Below are 7,636 nucleotides of genomic sequence, written 5' to 3' on the forward strand. Positions count from 1 at the left end.
AGAGAGAGAGAGAGAGAGAGAGAGAGAGAGAGAGAGAGAGAGAAAGATATCACGACCACATAGAACCATAGAAAGAAGCAAGAACTACGTGTATAAAAAGATTCCATAACTAAGTCTTATAAAGACACCTTCCTCACTTTCCCCCTGGAGAATCCCACTGGAATACCAAGTATTTTGCACAGCACTTACTATTTAATGATACAGACATAGAACTTGCAAAAGTAACAAACCTTAAGCAATGACCATGCCTGCTAGTTTCTTAGCTTACATAAAATCACTTCAAATTAAATGCTATTACAGGCATCTGAATTTTTCTGTATGTATCTCTTGGTTGGTGCAAAGTTTATTTCAGCCTAAATGTAACTAAGTTAAAGTTTTTTGTTTTGTTATTGTTGTTTGTTTGGTTTTTTCTTGTTTGTTTGTTTGTTTGTTATGCAGAGACAAAATCCCTGTGATTACCCATGAGCTCTACTTTCTAGAGGACAAAATGGTTTATACACTGTATGTGGCTGGTTAATTGTAAATCTGTAATAGAAATCTCTGGCCCTGTCATGTCAGAGGTGATTACCCAAAATTCAGGGGAGATGAGAGTGTGTATTAGTCTGACATTTGAGAGTGAGTAGAGATCTGGGCCTTAAATAGATTCAAGCATACATAAGTCAGCCATCACCACCAAAGCCAACTGTACTTTGCCTCATGCTTTTCATTTGTCATTGTCCTTACTCATTTCGTGTTTGTAAGACCCACTTCACAGCTCACATCAGGAACCAGAAGATAACCAGAATCATGCAGAAGATTTGGCCCAAGGGGCAAGGGTAGTGAATGTCTCCCCTTTATAGTCTCCTTGTTTAAAGAATCCATGGAAGAAATGGCTCAGCAGTTGGAGGCACTGACTTCTTTTTCAGAGAACACAGGTTCAAATCCCAGTACCCACATGGCAGCCCACAACTGTCTGTAACTCCAAGATTTGACATTCTCACATAGACATTCATGTAGGCAAAATACATAAAATAAAGGTAAAAAAAATTTAAATTGGGGGGGGGGAGTAACTAGCCTTCTTCTGCTCTTCATTCTGTCTTCAACTCTTCTGGCCCAGGCAGACTTGCAAAATGAGCTTCTTCCTTGTAGCCTCATTTGTGGCCCACACCCTCTCATAGGCTGAAGGGTAGAGCATCCTCATATAGAGATCTGCCTCTGATCCTTTATTCATTCTGTATCTTAGTGGTTGGGATTTGGCCTCCAGAGAAGACTGACAAGTGCTAGTGCAGCGTTTGGGGAGCTGTAGGGCAGACAGCCTGCTCTTTGCATGCACAACCATGCACTTCAGTGTTTCTTATTAGTTAAGGGCATCCATATCTGAGTCTCTGATGACTGGCAAGATATAGCCACATTACCTGGTGTGTAATATATCTTGCAAAAAGCAGGATAAACATCTGGCTTAGATTTTTTGCCTTTTTGGGCAAAGTGGGAAATGATGACCTGCTACCACCTGTTTTTCCAAATTGATGAATCTACCTAATTGCAGTGTTTTGACAAAACCCATAGAAATGTAAATAAATGATTGCTATGATTATGGTGCACACCTGTAATCCCAATACTCGGAATACAGAAGTAAGAATATTTTCTAGAATTCTAGATTATCCTGTGTTACAAAGTGAGACTCTCACCAGAAAGAACAAAAAAGGGGGGGGGGGTGATGGATTGCTATAACTTAATGTCAGGATGCTGTTCTTCCAGTGTACTAGTTAAGACACTGCTAGGTGTTTGTGTCTCTTTACTTCCAGTATGAGGTTAGTTAGGAAAAGGAGAGCAGTGATTTTTTCCTCCCTGTGCTGTGTTGATCAGGAGCTGTATTTCTTACAGGTAAAATCATCTTAGCCTGGGGCTGTGAAAGGAGGGGTTTATGAAAATCAGGATTCTGTTTGGCAGTTTATCAAAGAATCTATAGCCCCTCCCGCCCCCAGTTCCAGACCCTATGGATGTGATTCCTTGCCTAACAATAAACTCAGTGCCCAGCAGGCATCTTAATCCATTAAGCCAGTCAATCAAAATACCTTCCATGTGGAGAAAAGCATGTCCTTCCTCCCCTCTGCCTTATCCACATGAAATGTGTGCTTGGGCTTCTAGCCAGCAGAAAGGGTACAGAGAAAGGCCCACAGTGATATTCATCTTGCCTACCAGAGGCTATTTCTGCTGTAGTTTTCAGTGACTTCTGTCTTCCAAGATGATTTTTGCTGCAAATTGAAAGGTTTCTAGGAGGAAGGAAACACAGGAACCTGCTTAAGCCCTAATGATGAGCATTTTCATCTTTGTGGAGTCTGAAGATTCACATTCACAGTTCACCCTTAGGAGCAGCTTGGTGTGGGTGGAGAGGAGCTGAGGGCAAGATTTTATTTACTCTGGTATGGCCTTAAACTGTTACTGATTCTAGTGTGATGATTTCTAATAAGCCAACCCTGAAGAATGCTGTGGCTCTTGTCCCGTGTCACTGTTTTAAAGAAGCAATGCCTAAAGCATTGTTCTTTGGGAGCAGTTGTCGGAGATGGAATGAAAGGTGCTTGCAAGAACAGCACCCTGATGTGCTCAGTGTCTGTTTCCTGTGCCCTCTGCACTCTTTCCATGTTCAAGGAACTCCAGTTAACTCAGAGTCCAGCACAAGTCCCAGGTAATTCTTGTACAGATCCTGATTGACTTGCGTAGGCCTTCCAACTGAGTAGAGGATGTACCACCAAGTGTGGTGGAGTTACCTTCCCCTTTGACATTGTGTGTCAGGTTTAGTTTAGCCAATAGTTGTAATTCAGAGCTTCCTTGCTGGTTCGATCTTCACGAGACTCAGAACCTCTCCTGTTTAGCCTGCATGCCCACAGTCTTGATGATCCCTCTCTGTACAAAGGCAGCTAACAACAAGGGATGGGGGAAAGAAAAGAGAACAGGTGTCTATGGGAGAGTTCAGTTAGGGTGGTCTTGTTGATCCATGTTTCTCCACTGGCCAAGTTACTGTAGGCTGGAGTCTTCAAGGTGTACTGTGATGCTAACCCTTTTCATTGTAATGTTCTTATCATCTGGGAATGTGAGATTTTCAATTTTAGTAATGTCTTACAAATAATCACTCTTCTGTAGCCTCCTACCTTCTTGCCAGAAATTTTTTTTAATTTCATTTTATATTGGGTGACTGTGAAGCTATACATAGTAGGTTGTGGAGGATATCATTTTTCAGAGTGCATGTTAAGAATTAAAGCGGACCTACTTGAGATGAATCATCCCACAAATATTGTTTTGCCCTAATAAAATATTTAGAAATAGACACCTGCCTTTATTCATTCAACCAATAAATATCAGGCATTAACAACCTTGATGCCAGCAAGTACACTGGGCCAGCAAGACAGATGTGGCTCCTACTCTGGTAAACAAGTATATGAACATACCTTACAGACTGCTAAGGGCTTGAGCAGAAAACCCAGAAGTGGTAACAGAAAACTTGCCTGAGGAAGTGGAATACAGTAAAAGACCTCAGTTGGGAAGTAGAGGCAGGAGGATTGTTGCTAGTTTGGGGGCTAGAGAGGCTAGGGCAGCTACACTGTCTTTGCAGGTGGGGGAAGGTGTTTATTTTATCTGTGGGGAAAACAATGAAAAGGTGTTTATATTTTGTTCTTTCATATTTATACTCGTGTGTGTGTTCACGCCAGTTCACAAGTGTTCAGAGGACAGTTTGTAGAAGTCATTCTTCTATCACATGGGATCCAAGTGACACACAGTATCAGGATTAGTGGCAAAATGCCTTTACCAGCTGAGCTATCTTGCTGGCTAGAAAAAATGTAATAGTTGAAAAAGAAGTGTGATATGGTCACAATTACAACAAGAGATCCAAAGTACTTCAGTGAAGAAATTACAATTGCTGCAACTAGGAACATTGGAGCAACTGGATACCCACGTGGGAAGGATTGATGACCTTTAACATTCATGTACAATAATCTAATTAAAGGGCTGGAGAGATGGCTCAGAGGTTAAAAGCACTGACTGTCCTTCCAGAGATCCTGAGTTCAATTCCCAGCAACCACATGGTGGCTCACAACCATCTGTAATGGGATCTAATGCCCTCTTCCAGTGTGTCTGAAGACAGCTACAGTGTACCCATATAAAAAAAAGAGTGTCTAAAAAAAAATTCACTAAAAAACACAGGCTGGAGAGATAGCTCAATGGTTAAGAGCACCAGCTGTTCTTCCAGATGTCCCAAGTCCAATTCCCAGCACAATCGTGGGAGCTCACAACTGTGACTCCAGTTCCAGAGGATCCAATGCCCTTTCCTGGCCACTGCAGGCACTAGGCATGTGTGTGGCACATGGACATAAATGCAGCCAAAACATGCATGCACATAAAGCTAAACTTTTTTTGGAGCAGTAGTTTTTTGAAACAGGGTTTCTCTATCTGTCCTGAAACTCACTCTGTAAACCAAGCTGCCTGGAACCCACACATCTGCCTGCCCCTACGTCCCAAGTGCTGAGATGAAAGGCATGTGCCACTACTGTCCAGCATCATGATTTTCTTATAGAAATAAAACATGCAAAGAGTCTAACTCATTAATGAGGAAGTCAGATATAGAAGAAATTTTCAGATAAGCAATATTAGAAACATGAAGGCAGAACTGGTTTCTTCTGTACTTAAGGTAGACAGCGACTGAATTTCTATGAAATGAGACAGAATTTACATTGTGATAGACAAGTCATTTTGTTATTGATTACAACATATAGCTCAAAGACAATGGAAGACTATCCTTGTGTCATGAGAACGGTAAGGATATGCTTACTGCCTGTGGACAGTGCAGGATTCCTCACAGATTTTTGTCCCCTCAAAATTCTCATTCTTCATATAGCACAGAGAAAAATCAAGAGTCATATGAAGGTTCTATGTCTCAGCTATGATAGTCACATTCATGTATACATTTTAAAAAACACACATGGGGCATGGGTAGATACCAGAGGACAACTTATGGGAGTTGGTTCTTTCCTTTGGATATGTGGATTCCAGGGATGGAACTCTGGGTGGTTGACAGCCAGTGCCTTTACCAGCTGAGCCATCTCACTGGCCCACACGAATCTATACATGTATTAAAACTCACTGAACCATATAGTTTTAAATGGATATATTACTTTAAATTTTATCTACTTGCTTGCATGTATGTCTGTGCACCATGTCCATGCCTAGTGCCCACTGGAAGTCAGAAGTGGGTGTTAGATTCTCTAAAATTGGACTTCCAGATGGTTGTATTAGTTAATTTTCTGTTACTGTGATATAATACCATGACCAACTTTTATAGAAGGGTTTATTTGGGTCTTGCAGTTTCAGAGGGATAAGTGTCTAACACCATCCTGGTGGGGCACATAGCAGAAGACAGGCAGGCTTGGTGCTGCAGCAGCCGCTGAGGGATCACATACCAACCCACAAACAGGAAGCAGAGAGCACACTGGGAATGCCTTGAGTCTTTTGAAACCTCGAAGCTCTCCTCCAGTGACATGCCTCCTAATTCTTCCCAAACAATTCCACCAAGTGAGGACCAACTATTCAAACATGTGCTTATGGGGGCCAATCTCTTTCAGTCCACTCAGGACCCAGGCATGGTGGCCAGTGCCTTTGATCTTTGCACTAGAGGTGTAGAGTAGGGAGGGGGAGGGGTGTCTCTGTGAGTTCCAGGTCAGCCAGAGCTACATAGTGAGACCCTATCTCAAAAGTAAATGAATAAACAAATAAATAAATAAAACTTTAAAAAATCAGCCGGGCAGTGGTGGTGCACGCCTTTAATCCCAGCACTTGGGAGGCAGAGGCAGGTGGATTTCTGAGTTCGAGGCTAGCCTGGTCTACAGAGTGAGTTCCGGGACAGCCAGGGCTACACAGAGAAACCCTGTCTCGAAAAACCACCAAAATTAATTAATTAATTAATTAATCAAACCACTTCAGCTGTGGTTGCTGATTAGGACAACCGGCACTTTTAACCACTGACTCGCTACTCCAGACCCTAAAAATGGATATATTTTATTATGTGTAAACTGTGCCTCAATGAAACTGGTCAAAATTAGAAAAGATATCACTTTCATGGCAGTGAAGGGTGGGAGTGATATGAGATCAGAAGGTGGGTCCAGCAGAACCCTCCAGACCAGGGGGAGTGGCTTGGCGTACAGGGGGAGTGGCTTGGAGTGGAGTAGCAGTTATTGACGTGAATGAATGAATGAATGAATGAATGACGGAACAAGCTCATTATCTTCAAAGTCGCATTTAATCTGGTAGAAATTGTCAAAAGTATGTCTAAATGGCAAAATATTGTCGATAGATGTGAAAAAATTAGTAAATTCAGCTTGATTTAGAAGCCGCTCACAGGCTAAAATTCTGTTCGTTAACATTTGAATATTTATCACGTACCAGGAAGGCATCTTCTTAGTTGGACCATGCGGAAATTGCCAGTATTCAACCCCTTTCACTAGACCCCCACACCCAGGCTGTCACCCAACGCGTCACCATTCAATTCTGCTGCTGTGGAGAGCAGGAGTAACTTACAAACAAGATCAAATAAAAACAAAACAACAACAAAACCCAGCGCAGCTCTGAGAGCTCCTTTCTGCTTCAGGCACTCCTGAAGCAGAGGTAAACTGCAGCTTAGGCATACTGGCTACCCTCTCTACTGGCCCCAAGTTCGCTTCCAGGCTCCCTCCTGCGTCCATCCCAGACGAGATACCGCCTTGATTGCATTCTTTCCTATTCGCATCCCTCCACCATTAGGATTCCTGGTCTAAGCCACAACTCCGGAATTCTAGTTGCTCAGAGGTTGCTGCTCAGTGGCTTGCTGTAAAGACCCAAGCCAAAGATCTGGCAGAAAGGGCTGGGCTATCCCAACGATCAGCGACACCAGCTGCAGGTCAGATCCTCCGACCCCTGAACTCAGGCTTACCCCATCACACCACACCCGCTGTTCTGGGACTGCGGCTTGTGTGGTCTCCTGGTTTTGACAGTCCTAAAAGCTGAAAGGGGACCGGGAGCTGGGACCGCAATGTGGCGGCGGGCTCCTCTTCCCAGGCAACGCTGGAAACTTGCAAAGCCCCCTCGCAAACCTACCTGGCTGCACGCACAGTTTTGCCTAAGCTCCAAAGATTCCCACGGCTCGCCTCCGGTCAGTCGCACGTCCCTGCCTGTGAGACCCGGGCTAGTTCGGGTGGTTGTCGCCGCGCCGTCGGGGAGCGCTCCTGTGGCGCCTCAGCCTCCTCGCCCCTCAGCAGTGGCCGCGCGGGGCGCACATCGCGGGGCGGCAACTTCCCCGGGACAGGAATTCGCTTGGGGCCGCGACGGCGACAGCGGCGGGGACTGAGGGCGGGGTGGCCGCCAGATCAAAGGAGCCGCCCCGCAGAGCCGGGACGAGTCCGCGAGCGCCGAGGGGCCCCTTGGGGAGGGCAAGGGGGAGAGACATCGGGGCCACTGACCTCGCTCGCAGACCGGTGCTCACCGGCCGCGCGCACCGGAGCGCGCGCTCCCGCCGCCCCTCCCGAGGCCCCCGCGCGACTGGACGGAGCCTGCGCCGCAGGAGGAGGCGAGGCGGGGCGGGAACACGCTCCCGAACCCGGCGGCACCGGCAGAGCAGACTCGCAGAGACACG

This window comes from Grammomys surdaster, unplaced genomic scaffold (genome assembly GCF_004785775.1).
Source record: "Grammomys surdaster isolate TR1022 unplaced genomic scaffold, NIH_TR_1.0 210, whole genome shotgun sequence".
Classification (NCBI taxonomy): domain Eukaryota; kingdom Metazoa; phylum Chordata; class Mammalia; order Rodentia; family Muridae; genus Grammomys; species Grammomys surdaster.